This window comes from Erithacus rubecula (genome assembly GCF_903797595.1).
Source record: "Erithacus rubecula genome assembly, chromosome: 5".
Lineage (NCBI taxonomy): Eukaryota > Metazoa > Chordata > Aves > Passeriformes > Muscicapidae > Erithacus > Erithacus rubecula.
In genome coordinates, this window is record NC_136687.1 from 54,439,757 (window position 1) to 54,456,500 (window position 16,744).

The window sequence follows — 16,744 nt, forward strand, 5'->3', positions numbered from 1 at the left end:
GATGTGAAGAGATAAACAGATGGGAGCTGATCACTGGACTAGGAGCTCACATTAGTTTAGGGCTCATCCATAGGCTGGCTATCCTGTCAGGAGTCCCAGGGAAAATATGTCAAAACTGAAATGAGATTCACTCAATAAAGCATTACAGGATGGGAATGTATTAGTGCAAGTCAATATGGCTTAAAGGGAAACAGGTGCTGGCAAACAAGATAAGTAGGGTTATGAAGCGAGTAATTGTGCAGGGGACAAGAGGTACCAACTTCACAGGTGCTTTTTATTTGCCAGAATTAACTGCTCAGAGCTGATTGGATAAGAGTTAACAAACTGATGTCATTCTAGATATTGATTAAGGAATCCTTATCAGCTGGGGGCTTTTGTTAGAGACAGCCTCAACTCAACATTTGTTTGCAGTCTGCAAGTAAATAGCTAATAGAATATTAGAACACAGTGGGTGCTGTGTTTCAGTGAAGATAAACTGGTAAGGCAAGACATTCTGGTGGAGGGGAGTCATTAATGCAACATAGAGCTTGAAATGGCTGCATGGAAATGAGATACAGGTGTGTTAGTGTTTCATTGCTTTCTGTGTTGCACGTTGGTATTAAGCCATTAAGAGGAATAAGCCTGAAATAGTCATACATGTTTTTAAAGCTCTGTTAAAACATGAACAACACACTAAAGCACGGTCAGACTGATTTCAAAAAAGTAAATACTTTTTAGGGAGGACCTGAAGAATTTAGGCTGTTCTCTCAGAAGTCCCTGAAATGGCTAACTATCCATTTTCTTCCATGTGAATCATATTTACTGAACTAGGGTGAGAGATGGAGTAACAAATGGGTAAAAATTGAAAATATGCAGCTGTAATGAGAAAACAAAGCAGCAGTTCCTCAGAGCCAGAATTAAGCTCTGGAACTAACTATCAGGGAGCAAGGGTAGGTTTCCAATGTTTTGCTGCCTTGAAATCCAGAAAGGCTGCCTTGCTGGAAAGTGGCTTAGTCAGCTCATGCTGGCTGAGTTCAGCCCAAAGGCAACAGTGCAACTTAAGGGTCTGACCTACAGGAGGTCACCATGACCTAATGGTCTGTTCAAGCCTTAAGCTTGTTCCATCTGTGAAGTCATTTGAAGGTGAAAAGACTTGTACCTTACTCAATTCTGCACAGCAGCTGTGCTGTAGCCTGTAATTGTTTCTATTCTGTGATGCTTGTATTTGAGGCAGAACTGCATCAGAAATTTATGGCCAGACAACAAAGCAATCAAATGCATCTAATAATAATTACACTAACTTCTGGGTCTGAGTGGAAGGTTACATTCTATTTTCTGATAATGTAATCACATTTTATCTGGCAGTTATGACTTCAATAATGAAGTACATATTTAAATTCCTTGATCAGAAAGTGAGCTAGAGGATATACATGTGAAACACACTGTTGTTGTTGCTTGCCTTAGTCAGGAAAACATTTTCTGGGGAGTTATCAAACATGGGTGAGAAGCTGATAACAGCTGTGCCTTGCCTTCAAGTGAGAGACATTGACATTAGTGCTGATGAGCAGCCCTGCTGGATACTTGGGCAGAATCCAAGGGCAGGTGAGAGGCTTTCAAATCAGCCTGCCCTACCCTGCAGGTCTGTGGGCTGTTAGCAGAGTGGTGGGGTAGCTCAGAAATGCCTTCTAGCTGTCAGCTAGAGCCTGTGGCATTTGGCTTATTCTGAATTTGATTTATAGACTGATGCTGGTCATGAAATCCCATCAGACACTGCCTCCTGGCATGACTGTGGACAGCCTTTGGGAGACAGATGGGTAAGAGACCTCTAAAGGACACAGATTGGATTATCAGTTGTAATACTTCATCACAAGCTGGACTCCTGCATAATTTTTAATTGAAAAAAGATAACTGACAATTCAATTACATGTCCTGTTGTGCAGGCATTCCATTTCATAGCCAGTTGTTCCTCTTCTCTCTGCCCATCTGCTTTTGCCCTCATCTCAGTTTTGTGGCCCTGTGACCATTAATCTCATTGCCAAGCTGCTCATGCACCAGCCTGTGCAGAGGAATCCTGCTGGAAGCTGCAGCTGGTAGGAAGAGAAGGTATTGCAGGGAAGTCTCTTGCATCCAAGGGTTTCTTAGAATCCCACCTGTGCTGACAGCAGGCACTGGGGATGTTTAGGTGTGTTTATGCATGTTGTGTGAGCTGGGAGCAAAGCCATGTGCTCATTGCTGATGACTTATTTTTGTTCAAGTGTCTGACTAGGAGACAGATACCAGCCAGCTGCTGCTCCTGAGGGTTTAAACATTTCAGGTAGTTGAGAGAGATGATGGTTCAAGACGTTCCATGTGCTCCTCCAAGCTTATTTCCCACATTTGTAGAGCTTTCAGGCATTTTCTTCCATTGTTGACCTTCTGAAGTTGCTTCTGGCTGCTATTAGCATTGATTGTGGTACTAGCTTGTACTAAAATAAGAGAATCTGTGCAAATGTTTGCTTTTCTTTCTCACCAGGTCCTGGCAATCAACTTTTAAGCTGCTGAGCCTAGAATAAATTGTTGCATTTTCACGAAATGAAATCTATTCCATCTTGGTAGGAAGCCCTTTGTACTTAGCTGGATTGATCTTGAGAGCACTGTGGAGCCAGCTTAGGATTTCTGCAAGTTAGATGTAATACCTGGGAAGGGAATCTGTTGCCTCATATTTTCAGGGCTTCAGAAGTGAAACACTGATTGTGTCTCACAGCAAATGTAACTAGGGTTACATTCAGCAGATGCTTTGTATGCTAGGTGCTGTCATGAACCTGTCCTGCATCTTTCATGTGGCTGGGATATGGCCCTGGATGGGTTAGAGTTACAACCTGGCAGCCCAGTGTGCCCCATTTTCCTGTGCAGCAGCTGTAAGGATGCCCCAAAGTGCCACAGATGTGCAAGATTAACCATGTTTGTTCATAGTGAGGAGTCCCTGAGAAGGAGACCCCTGCTTGAATTATCAGAGCTGTCCTTCTGAAAGCTGGTGTTGCATGAAAAGGGGGCACATTTTGACAGGACTTCCACATAAATATGTTGACATGAGCCTGATTCTGAGCCAGTGAGAAATCTGAGGTTGGATTACCAGGCTAAAGGATGTGCAGCAGAATCAAGTTTGGAAAGCCAAGTGAAAATATCCTGTCAGGATACCTGAGAGTACAATGGCCACTGTAAAAATGGCACCAGTTTTAGTACCTAAAATATTCTGAGCTATGCCCCATTCACAAGTTACCCTTTAAACTGTTCAGTTGTTTCAGGGGCATGACTTGAAGAATCAATGGTGTGGTATTGTTTCAGCTTGTAATAAGGGCTTCTCTTTATTGCCTGGCATGGGCTATGTTTATTCATGTTTTCCATGCAGTTGGTTTTCTGTTTCCTGGAAATGGCTGCTGTGCATGATGACCTGGAGAGCCACTGACTGCATCCCACACCTGTGGGGCTGAAATGACTGAGTACTTTCCCTTAATGAGCAGCTGAGTCCCACAGTGGAAGTTTCCACTCGAGCCGCTCTGGCACCTTGCTCAGCCCATCAGAGTGGCTCCCATGGGAGCTGTGAGTGGAGACAAGAGGAATCTGCTCCAATCCTCACTGCAAAGTGCTTGTTTGGGGTTTTGCCTTGTGACAGTCAGGTGGTAAAATGCAGATTTCTGTTTTAGACTGTTTCCCCACGTTGTCTGTGCTCCAAAGGGTTTTGTTGTGCTATAGACACATCCAAGCATGTAAAACAGGCTGTGCTGAATTCTGGGGTTTTGTACCTACTCTGTCATAGGCTTTTGGCTCACCTCAATTAAGTTTGCTTCAATATCTCTTAACTGTCCTATGTCATAATTAGCTTCTGTGCATGGCTAATTAGAGGCTTTAGTTTCTTTGGAATATACAAGCTGCTTTCTCCATGTGTGCTGGTTTTGGCTGGGGCAGAGTTAATTTTCTCCATAGTAGCAGGTATGGGGCTGTGTTTTGGATTTGTGCTGAACTCACTGTTGATAACACAGGGAGGTTTTAGTCACTGCTGAGCAGGGCTTGTACAACATCAAGGCCTTTTCTGCCAGCAAGGATGCTGGGGGTGCAACAAGGATTTGGGAGGGGACACAGCCAGGAAAACTGACCCCAGCTGACCCAAGGGATATTCCAGACCATATGGCATCATGCTTAGCATATAAATCTGGGGGGACATGTTCTCCTGGATAACCCTCCCCTTGTCCCCAGTCTATCCCCCCTCTTTTTGTGTTCTACAATACTGAACAACCAATTTGCTGCCATGAAACCTGAGTACTAGCCACAGAACATTTCATAGAACATTCTCAGACACTTGCTGCTTTGTCACATGGCTCATGTTTGAAGTGCTCTGCAGCTGGTCTCCTTTGCTGTTCCTAATCTGTGATGAACAATTTTAAGCTCCCAAGAACACCCAGTGGTTCAAAGTGGTGTCATAGTTTATTTCCAGTATTAACACATTGAAATCATAATTTCACTGAACACAAGAGCCTCCTGTCTAGTGCATTAAGGACTGTCAGTAAAAACCCAGGGGCTGTTGAGCAGAGACTACAAGATCCTTTCTTAAACATAGTAATGAAGAATTTTTTTTTTGAAAACCTGACTTTTCTCCTCTATCAGAGGTCTCTTGGTGGTGGTTTGTTTAAAAAAAAAAAAAAGCTAACTTCCCTGAATTAGAGTCCCCAAGTACCAGCCAGGAAAGCCAAACATGAGGTGTCCCAAATGATCTTAGTGAGGTCAGGGAGCAAGGATGTTTCTCACAGAGCATTGCCTGTTGCTCTTTGTGCATAACTAACCATCCAGTCTCCTGAAGTTGGGAAACACATAACATGTTAGCCAGGGGTTATTTTTGTTAGATCAAAAATGCCCTGCAAGGATTTGTCCACCACTGGAGGGCAAACTGGTGAATTATGTCCATGGTGGCTCCTTCTGGGTTTAAAATCCCTCGGGGGAAGGCTTGAGAGAAGACTCAACCTGAGTGGTTTTACCTGGAGGTGGAAATGACTCTTTGCTCTTCCACTGATTTCCCTTCAGGAAAGAATAAGAAGCAGTGTGTTCTAAGATCTGCTTAGACAGGAGGAATTACAAAATGTGGCCAAGATTATGTAAAAGCTAAGGATCCCTTGAGGGGGAGTTTGAGTTTTTCAGGCTCACTAGGTTTGGAGACAATTCTTGGGAGCAGTAGCCTGAAGCTGTAATGGGAGCCACACAAAGACTTTGTCTGTGCAGGCAAAGGAGCCCAAGAGTTTTTCTCAGGGGGAAAATGTAACCTGATCCAAGTCCCTTAATGTCAGTGCTTCAGTAAGGGAGGACATGGACCATTGCCCTGCACCTTTAACTTGCAAATGTGCTCATAGGAGCCCACCTGAATCAGGGCTTCTGAGAAGAAGAGAGGACAGCCAAATGTGAATTGTCCCAAACCTCCTTAGTGTGGCCTGCAGGGTGGTCTGGGAGCAAGGATGCTTCTCATACAGCATCACCCATTGCTCTGCTGGGATAATCAATCATCCTCTCTCCTGAAGCTGAACCACAGAAGAGTGGCTCACATTTCAGGATGTGTGGGACACCTTAAGCCCAGGAGAGTGTTTATTTTCCTGCTTGCCTATGGAGGGAGCCATCCTGCCTGGGATGCTGTGTGCTTACACTGCCTTTAGACAGCATTCACTGGACAGGAGAGATGACACTCAGAGCACTGTCCCTCAAACCATGACAGCCACATGACCCCCAGGGTTAACCCTTCCTCTGACACACTCAGGCCATGCCAATGGGATAACTGCTCATCTGGAGACTGAAATAAGCCACAGATAGCTCACATGAATGGAAAATGTGGTGGTGATGGTAACAGGTCCAGTGTAACTAACATGTGACTGTACAAAAGGCCAAAAAATATAGTTTATACTCATAAAGACAGGGCTAATGGGACAAAAAAGGCTATTTCTTCTTGTGTATGTTTCTGGATATGATTTTTTGGGGGTTGTTCTTGGCTCCTGTCTGCAATAAACATTTTACTGAGGAAGCAGAGCCACTGGTACTCAGTGATCCCCAAGACTCTGATTTAATGCAAGTAAGTTTTGCTAAGGACTATTGGTATTTCTATATTATTTAAATATCCTCCCTCCCCTTCCATTTTACGTGATATAATTTGTCAGCAGCACTGACAGTGTCAGAATTCCTGTGAAGTCCTGGTTTGCAAGGAGATCTTTGAGGTAGCAATACAGAAAATCTACAAAACTTAGCCTGAAGCAAGAGCTTGTTTTCAGCTGAAACCTTCCCAGCAGCTCCTTGTCAAAGGCAAGGTGGAAGATGTATAACAGGCTCTGATGCCTGGCTGTGAGCTGAGCTGCCTTGGGATTGTGGCACAGCATCAGTACAAATATTGTCACACAGTAACAATAGGAAATTATCTTCTCTATCTACTGTAATACAGATTTTCCTGCAGTCATGGAGTAGTAAGTAATAAACACTATTGAGGGCTGTCATAAGGAAGATGGTGATTGCTTATCTTGGGATTTAGGTTTTGTTTTCCTTGCACAAACTATCTCAAGGCTTGCAGCTGGAGAAACTGTTGTGTTACTACTTCAAAATGTGCCACAGTTAACATTGTTTATGACTGAGGAAAGCAGGATGCAGTTATTCTGTCTGTGATGGAGTGGGAGCAACAAAAAAGGGACAAGAATGTGCAGAAACTATTCCCTTTCCTCTTGCATCTTCCATCAAGTGTACAGGGTCAATTATGTAGCTATTGGAAAACGTATGGAATTGGCATTCCAGCTGAGGATGTGCAGAATGATTCAGTGTGCTTTGACCATCTATGCTGTATAAATGGGGTGGCTGGAGCAGGAAAATGAGCTGAGGAGAGTAGGAAATGAGCCAGGCATTAGGGGTTTATCTGAAATTCTGAGTTTGAAGGTAGAATTTCTGCTGGCAGGGTGTACTCTCAAGACACACATCAGCAACTTTGCCTGGATATCCCACCCAGTACAAACCACTGTGCTCACCAAGATCAGTGGTGTTGGGCTTGTCATTGGGATACTAACAGTGAATTTTGTGCTGTTAACACCTCACTGCTTCTGAGCACAGGGGTCCTGCAGACACAGGTTGGAATCCAAACAAGGTAAAGGCTATTTCTCAATGAGATGGCACTAATGAAGTGTCCTGCTGCTCTCTACTGTTCTGTTTGCCCAAATGCCATTTATTATTGTGTTTTCCCAACTTGCCTGTGTGAAAGCTGAGTAGGGACTGTCTCTGCCCCTTAAAACTGCTACAAATCTGCTAGACTGTACACATCATGGGTCTAAATATACATTTAGGTAAAATATATAACACAGCTGCTAGGCAGTTTATTTTCACCAGTGGAAAGACTATATTTCAAGAGAGTGGTGAAATGTCAAGTGAATTATGGGGTTTGTCTTCTTACTTGTAAAAATAAATTGTATATTCTATAATCTGAACCAGACTAGGTTTTAATTATGCACTGTTTTGCTTTGATTTACTAGGCAGGTTATCTAGAGGCCAAAACACTAGCAGATATATTGTAGTAAGTCTGGAATGACTTAAAGGGCAAACATTAGACTGATTAATTCATTTTCAACAAGCTACCATAGGTTTTTTTTGCTAGGCTTTCTTTCATCTTTTTGCCTCCAAATTTAACTCTTTCATGGATTACTGTAACTTCATTTCTGCTTCATATTTTGGTTGTTGGCTCTGCACATGGTTTATCTCCATAGGGTTCTGGAGACATAGATGTAATTGAACTTGTCTCTGCAGGACTTTTGACTAATTAACTGATTTTTCTTGTGGAAAGATAAGCCACAGGCACTGGTGTTTCTGTGAAACGTGCTGCACACAATGGGAGATGCTCACTGAAGTCTCACATTACTGGTGGGAGCACTGATGTCTAATCCTCCTAGATATATGATAGTCCAACCAAATTCCAGGGAATTTACCCTCTGATTTTTGTATCATGCTTGAATTTTTTGCTCAAATCAAATGCCAGAGGTTTCTGCAGAGCGGGATGGATTTTGAGTTGACAAGAATTTCTTACCAGTGGATCGAGTGCTTGTGGTCAGTGATGAATAATTGAGTTTGACATTCTCCTGCATGCTGGTCATGGATTCTGACAGTACACTGAGAGATGCTGTCAGTAGGATTTCAATGTCACAGTAACATGTCAGTCTTTAAAATGGCAATGGAAAGTGTTCTTTTGGATTAGTAAAGATAAGAGCTGAGAAATGTTCAATGTAAAAATTACCTCTCAACATCCTAAATCTGGACATCAAATTTAGTACATTTGATGAAATCCATGAAATACAAGGACTGAAAACTGATATCAGACCAGAATCTCTGTGTAAAGAATCCAGTAAACTTACCTAATGTCAAGTAAAACAACACAACAAAAGGATGGTCTGAACTGATGGCTTGGAAGGTTTTTTGATGGCAAATGTTTCAAACCAAAGCAAGGAGGTGTTAACCTTCACTAGAAAGCATTTCAGAGAAAAACTTACATCAATAGCTGGGCAGCAGTGGTTGAAACTGCAGACAGAGCAGCTGTCCAAAGTTAGCAGTGATATTGTGCTGGAATAATTACTGTTTTCATATCAAGTGATGTTCTAGCCTGACCCTGCTTCCTCCTGGGATCTTAAGTATTTTTAGGCTGTAAAATGGACATATGGACTTTCAACTTGTGTACTGGAAAGTGGTTTTCTGACATGTGATCAGGTGCTGCAAGCTGGTACTTGTCAGTGAGTGGTGGGACTGGGTTTGTTCACTTGGATTTTTAATAGTAGTTACTGAAGTTAGATTTTGAGTTGCTTTTGGACTTTTCTTAGATCAGTATGAAGTTTATAAAAAGGTATCAGATCTATCTGAAGAATTATTTAAGTAGAAAGCCAATTACTTAGGAGTAGTGCTCTGTACCCTAGGAGCTCTCAAAGTATTTAGTGCCCATTATTGTTTGCAGTACTGGAACAGAACAGCATCTGCCTCACACCAGACCCATGACTGTGGTTTCTAAATTAAGTCAGGGAAGAAAATTTGGCTCTGTTCCTCAAATAGTCTTTTTCTATTTCAAAGTCAAATATCCTCATTTCAAAGAAACTCCATAACCAGCAAAACTGGGTGGAACTCTTAATTCACCCACTTTACCAAACAGTAAATGCTGAATGGATGTACTGCCCCTGCTATAAACATTGCTTTGGGCTGGCCAGAGGTGGCTCTGGAAAAAGCCATGCTTTTTTCATTTATTCCTGTAGTCAGCATGCACTGGCCAGGTTGTGGAGAGCTAGATGAATTACTAAAATTTAGCAGTGCTAGAGCTGAACTTGGCTATCTTTTAGCAGTAATTTTTTTTATTACCTTGTCACTTACACCAAATTTGCCAACAGGCTTCAGTGAGCCTGTGCATTGCAGTATAGCTGCTGAATGTAGCACAACATGGTTGGTGTGCTTTATCTTGTAGGTCTGTCAGAGGGGTTTTCATTCTTTGTATTAATATCAAGTTTATTGTATGTGGAACTTTAGAAGCATGCCTTGTAAAAACCTTTTAACAAGAAAAAAGTAATCTGTTAGAGAGAACTCTACCAGTTGAAAAACACCTTTTACCATCAAGAATCAATGCTGTGTTCATTGCCTCTTGTTGTCACAGGAGCTTCCTAGATTTTGTATTTTAATCTTTTTTTTCTGTTGTGGTGAGTGCTTGCTGTTAGAACCATGTGATCAACTGCTGCTTAGGCAAATTATAGACAGGTGTAGAAGGAAAGGTTGCACTCCTCAAAAGGAGGAAATAGCAACAGGGCAGCTAGTAAAAGTGATGTTAAGTAAAAGGGAGGGATGATGAAAGATACTGAAAGCTGAAGTATAGAGAAATATTTATGGAAAATAGCAGGAGATAAATGCAGCCTTGTGCTGCTTTTGGCCTCTGCCTGATGACTAAAAAATCAGCTGCAGTTGTCTGTGTAATACTACCCTGGCTGTGGCCTGACAATCACCATTTGTTACTTGGCAATCTATCTCTCTGAGTTTCTTCTCCTGAAGGAAAACTGAGACAATATTTATATCTGCCTGCATCATACATTTTTCTTGCTGTAAACAAGTATCTAAAAGTCAAACCTGTAAGCTGTGTCCAAGCACAACAATTAAACAGGAAGGAAAAGGAAGTTTCTCTGTAGAGAAAGACATCTTGGAAAGAAGCAGTGGATTCTTAACTTGGAAATGCTTCAGCAGTACATGGGAGGCTTGAAATTTCCTTTATTGCTTCACATGACTGTACCCACTCTGCTTTCCTGGGCACAACTGTATCCAATAAAAAATGGCATAAGGTTTTCACAGCAAGTGGCATTACTTGACTGAGGTTTTGCACTTTCTTAACTTTAAAGGTCAGTGAAGTTTCTCTGGGTCTCAGCAGAATCAGATGCTCCACAGTACCCAGCCTGGCTTGCTCTTTGCTTGACACGAAACAAGGGGTAATTCTGTGCCTCTGGAGAAACTCTGTGTATTGCTGGAATTTGGGAAGTCAGGTGTCATGATCCCATCTGCTTCCTTTAGGTTTGAAATCAAGGGATCTGTAAGTTAGAGGAAATTTAAGTATTTTGCCTGCTCATCAAGGCCAATATTTCAATTTTGCATATTCAAATGTAGCCATTGAAATTCTCAGTTTTGTGGTCATGGTTTCAGAGACCGAAATATTGAACATCTATTAACATGAATGCAGCTTAAGCATTTGCACAGCTGGGTATCATGCCATACATGGAACTTGGGTATAACCTTGGAGAAAAGAAAGCTGGTAATTTCCACTTAGCTGCATTGAAAAGAAGTCCTGTTTTCAAGACTTGCAGTGTTTTTCTAAATAAATGTTGTTGGGTTGCTGGATGTGTGGCTTCTCTTTGTATTGTTTTACAAATTACTTATGTGCTACCAAATGTTAACCTGCATTTGATGGAATAACCAAATAAAGTTTAACAAGCTGTATTACAAAGATGGATATCTATGTAGACTGGTTAATTCTTGTTCTGGTTCACTTGAACGCTGTTGGATAATAGGAATGTGGTGTTTGTTGTGGCTTATCTGAGTAGAATTATCAGGGTTTTCCAGCAATTGCTTCCAGCTGTTTCCAAGATAAGTGTGAGCAATGGAAAGCTGTGGAGAAGGGCTGGTTGCAGATATGCAAACTCTTCAGACCCTGTGCAATAAACACTAAGTGTGAATTAGACAGTGCTGCTTTGAGGGTATGTAACAAGGATTTTGAGGATGGTGCTGTGTGGCAAATATACTGAGTGCAGGCAGGAGGAAGAAAAATTATATCTGTAAAAGAAGCAATTCCAGTATCAGAAAAAAAAGTAGTTCTAACACTTCCTGTTAGTGAGATTTCCTGACTATTTGGTAATGTATGGTAGAATGACACAAAATGCAATTTCTCATTTGCTGCTACAATTCCTGAGGGTAGAAAAGCTTTTTTTAAAGTAATACTTTCATATCTGAAGAAATACATTGAGCTGGGTGCTTCAGTGAGGCCCAGTTTGGATCTCTGATGGGAAACAAACCACAGATACTACCAGAAATTATATTAAGTGAAAATGAGCATCACTTAAAAAATCAGGCACTGCATCTTAAACTGCAGAGGGGAATCCAAGGTTGGCACAGCCTCCTGTGCCATGGTTTTTTTGTTATGCAAGGGTTAGAGGTGTGAAGTCCCAACCTGACTGCTGCTGGGGCCCCTGGAGCAGGGAGCAGAGTTATTCTAGCTGGGCATCTGCTACATCTGAAAAAGTGAAGAAAAAGTGCTGTTCATCCATTTGCTGGTATTATTATTGATTTAGCAGCATCCAGTGTCTCTAACTCAGTGACTGGCACATTAAATTAATAAATGACACCTTATTTACAGGCACATTGTGCTGTGATGCCTTTGCCAGTGGCCAAATGCAAATCATCCCTGGTCTTTTAGTCCCTTTTAGTCTCTCAGTCTCCTGATTATCTCAGGGAACTTTCCAGAGCTGTCCAAAATGCAGTAGAGGCTGCTTCCAGTCACTGGAAAGAAGGCAAGGGCAAGGACACAGAGCCCAGGATCAGCTGGTGTTCCACAGGCAGATGTCAGGCTCATCTCACCTTCCACAGGCTTTATCTTGTGTCTGACTCTGTGAATATTCCTGTCAATATTCTAAGTCTTAAGGATATAATTCTTCTTTTAATTGGCTGACAGGACAGCATTGTTCAAGGTTTTTACAGGAGAGGATAACAGTTTGATCTTAAATCAGAAACTTAGTTGGTGTTTTCAGCTCCTGGAAAGGTTTCTAGAGAAGAATTAAAATGGTTGTAGTACAAGTTTCAAATTTCCTTTGAAAGGGAATAGATGTTCTCCAAAAATGTGTTTTTTCACAATAGATTAAAAAAAAACCCAATACAACAAAACCCAGGAAGTTCAGAATAAATACATATTATTGATACACTAATAGCTAAATTTTACCTCCTGTATGCTCATGTGCTAAATTAAAAATGCTTTCATAAACAACTTAGCAGTAGAGACTTAAAATTCCTCTTCTGCAGTCAGTCAAGTTCACAAAATGTGGTAAGCAGAGAAAGTTCTTAGTTCTTGGTTAAATTAAATGAAAAACATTTGATGTCTAACAGGGTCATGGCTAGAGTCTGTGCTTCAGATTATTTTTTTAAACTTTTTTGTTCTGCTTGACTGAGATGCCTGAAGCACAATTATGGTTTCCCACATTAAAATGAAAGCTCTGAGCAGCCTTTCTAGTGGTGATTTTCTGTGGGATGCTATAGTATAACAAAGATGCACCAGTCTGTAATACCATCTGCAATTCTGATGCAACTTCAGCTGTAAGCTATGGATTATAACTTGCCATGGCTTTAATGTCCATACTACTGATTCTAGGAAATGCTGATCAATATTTTCCCCTTCCACAAAAAGACACCCAAACAAATATTTGTGCTTCCCTCTCCTCTCCTAGAACACATGGTAATTCCTAAGATTTAAATGTCTGTAAGAGCAGGCATGAATATGTGGATTTTCCATCAGAATGATTTATCTGCTTGCACTGGAGTGGTCAGTGATCTAATAAATTTTCATCTCTGCAAGGGGAGAGTTAGAAAGCTGCTGCATTACTGCCTCATTTTGAAAAGCAGTTGAGGAACAGCAAATAACACACAGGGTTTTCATACTCTTTCATAGAATGATTTGGGTTGTAAGGGACCATAAAGTTCTCATTTGTGCACATTTTGTGGTGGATGAAATGACTGCTAAAGCATTTGTATAATGGGAAGTCCTCAAGGATGTGCATATTTTTCCTGCAGGATCCATGGGTCCTGTGCTAGTACCTCAGCTGAACTGCAGTCAGAAGGAAAAGGAGAAAGTGTATTCATGGCCTGCTCACTGCAGGTGAGTCAGATGATTTTGGCAATTCAAGGTGTTTGCAAAGAGAACAGATGAGAAAAGGAGTATATTTTAGAAGGGAACAGTCACAGGGTTCATATTCCTGCTAGGACAAGTTTGTATTGTTCTGTTAATATAAATCATTTCTTGAGAGGTCTTGGGAATGCAGGCAGGCAAAAATGTTGACACCCTAGGATGTTTGCCCAGGACTTTTTCCTCAGAGGCTCTATCTCATGGGACTGATCCTGATAAGGAAAAATCTTTCAAAGTAGCAAATGACCTTGTAGTTAAACCAACTCTGACTTGCTATTCACTCAGCTCTGCATTGCAAGGTTTAGTATTTTAGAAAGTCCTTTTGGGAAGATCAGCTGTAATATTTATATAAGTTTTCTTTTGTCCTGCTCAGCTATTCCTTCTGCTTGGAGGAGCTTGTCATTTTCTCACTAAGTGTTGTCAGGAATGCCCTTCAAGGGCTTCATTGTTCATAAAGGAGTTTAATCAGTTTGGAACAAGACATCTATGAGACATGATTATATCCAACAGGAAGAATAGCAAAAGAAGTGTCTTGTGTGTATGTTCACAGCAGTGCTCTGTGTGTGTATCAGTTTTGCTGTTGGCATAATTGTGTATGGGACAGGGCTCCAGAGATGTAAGTTAATTTGACACTCTCATAGCTTAGGAGAAATTATTTTGCATGGAAATAGTGCTGTAAACCCAAGGTTTTTCCTTTCAGCAGGATCAGGAAAGGAAGCTTTGAAGCTTCTCAGGTGGCTGCTATATATATGCATAATAAAATTTCTCTAAGATTGTGTGATGTTGTGTGACACTGGCCTGTCTCAGTTCTGTTACCTGGAAAACAGGGAGAACCACTGACTGCCTTCTCCTAATCCTTTCTACCCTGGTCCTCCCCATGCTGGGAGAAGGAGAGGGCTCCAGCCCTCCTGGGAATGCTTGAGGAGTGAGCAGCTGTTGTACTTGATTGTCAGCTTGGGTAAAACCACAGCACTTCCACATCTGTGGGGGAGAACACAACACAAATAGCAGCAAGGAATAATTTTTTGTTCAGTCTCACAACTGCTGTTGTCACAATCCTCACTTAAAGGTGCCACATGTGGAAATGTGCAGACTTGCACTCAGGTTAAGTTTCTGGCTTGTGCAAAGTAAAAGTTACTACTAATCTGTTTTGTCCTGGGGATAAATTGTCTCCTGATCACAGGTGAATACACATTTTTCTGTGCAGTAGGCTCCCTTCACTTGTGGAGACAATGGACAATAAAGGCTTTGCTGTGGTGCTAAAGCAAATTTGAAGTTTCAAATTATTTCCTTTCAGAGTTGGTATCTATTATTCATCTGAGTGTAGCAGTTCTGAAATCAGAGATCTGCTCAGGGAGTGCTTGGCTTTGGCTCAAGAAATAATAAAAGAGGAAGAATAAAAAGAATCGTTTCTACAATATATGGAGCAATGGCACTTTGAGATGCTTCAGTAGACTTCTGTACCTTGAGTGCAGCCTTTTGTTACCTCTGGCTGCACTCACTTATCTGCAGCCTCTCCCTCTTTCTCCTGGTTTGCTATTCTTCTCTTTGAAAGGACATTTTTTTCCCCCTGGATGAATTGTCTGGAATCCACTTCAAGGGCTTATTGATCTTGATGGAGTTGACTTGCTTTGGAACAAGCCTCTGACAAGGCATGGTCTTAAGGTGCTTCCTATACTTTATGGTCCATAGATCATATTCTTTCATCTGCTTCCTCTGTAAACTTGCTGTGGCCAGGTGTTCCCCAGTCTCAGCTTGCTCCCACACCTCCAGTGAACTGAGAGGGTGCAGTGAACCCCATCTGTCCAAGGTGACTGGAGAGCAAGGCTTGTTTTGAAAGGAGTTGTGCCAAGTTCCCCTAGATATGTGAGTTTTGGAAACTATGCAGAAATGTCTCTTAGTACTGTGCCAGTAATGAGCTCAAATAAGTTTAAGCTTTTTTTTTCTGCTAAAGAATATAGAAAGACAAGTCCCTTCTCATCTGTTGCTTCTTACTGAATTTGCCAGAGATTTCTCCAACTTCACATTTAGGAGGAAATTATCAAAGATTTGAAGAAATGTGACATGCAATGGCAGATTCCAAACCTGGAGTCATGCAATTTCTTGTTAGAAGGAAAACAGGTTTTGCAGTAAATATTGAGAGGCCAGTACATCCCAAATGGAAACCTCAGAGCTGCAGCTCAAAATCATGTTCTGGCTGGGCTGTGGCAGGACCTTTGTGACATGGGGAGGGCAATGGAGCAGCTGAAGAAAATTTCACATCACAGAGCTGGATGAGGACAGAGTGGCCCCTTGGGAAGAGTTCTGTGGCTGCTTTGCTTACAGTGATCATGTATTGTATATGTTCAATGTTGGTATTAAACTTCTTTTGGAAGGTATAATTAAATAATATATGTATGTATGATCTTATCTGACATGTGATGTGCCCAGGTGGCACGTGCTGGTGGAAAAAGGTGGTGCTGTTACAGATGAGCTCATCCTTTTCTTGCTGTGGCTCACATCTTGTTGCTGAAATAGAATATTCAATGTTTTTCTCATCTACAGCTTTTCCTTCCTTCCATCACTTTACAAATTGAAGAAGACTATCAGATACCTGAAAAATGTCTTTTCAATATCTCTGCTTCCTAAATACTTCAGTTTATTGTTTACTTTTCCACTGGTGCTGAGCCTGTTCAGTTGGAATTCAATAACTTCTATACCATTCTTAAAATTAAGTCTCTGGTTAACCAGAACTGAGCTTTGAGGAGAAACTTGTTAGTCTGCAACTCCCTGAAAGGAGGCTGTAGCTAGGAAGGTGTCAGTCACTTTTCCCAGGTAACAAGTGACAGGATGAGAACCTCAAGCTGCTCCACTGGGGGTTTAAATTGGATATTAGGAAAAATGTTTTTGCTAAGTTATCATATTGGTCAGGTGCTACAAGAGCAGAGCCACAACTGAGCTGTTTTCAGGGGAAGTGCAGTTATGTGTCTAATATTTGAGAGTTCAGACTTCCCCAGTATAAATCTTTATTCATCATGTATTCAGGTGGGCATGTGGAATTTGAGGGACCTTTGTGCTAAGGCATCAGAAGTGGACATTTGCTTTGCACAAAGCAGTACATTAATTTAATGCAGCTTTAAATTCTCACGGTTTTTTCTTCCACATGTTAATTATATATTCAATCCTCCTGTCAGAAAGTGACCAGTGGCTTTGGAGGGCCTTTTTATTTAAACAGGGTCACACAGAAGAGATAAGGATGTAGATTGAGAAGTGAAAGATGTAGTTCTAGAAAACAGTATGTGAAATAATATTTTTAAATGCATATTTTAGGAGTGCATGAGAACCCATATC

General features: G+C 41.4%; 1 protein-coding gene across 3 annotated transcripts in view; it reads left to right on the forward strand.

The window, feature by feature from the left end:
* ARHGAP24 (Rho GTPase activating protein 24) overlaps positions 1 to 16,744 on the forward strand; it is a 234,974-nt gene that overhangs the window by 892 nt on the left and 217,338 nt on the right. Inside the window, exons 1-2 of one of the 3 annotated variants that reach the window (XM_079306515.1) lie at positions 461 to 559; positions 1,520 to 1,581. The exons of 1 other annotated variant lie outside the window; for it this stretch is intronic. The gene's annotated coding sequence lies outside the window, so the exon portion shown is untranslated. Of the gene's footprint in view, positions 1 to 372; positions 560 to 1,519; positions 1,582 to 16,744 lie in introns of those variants that run through there. One more of the 3 variants, XM_079306506.1, reaches the window with a different exon arrangement.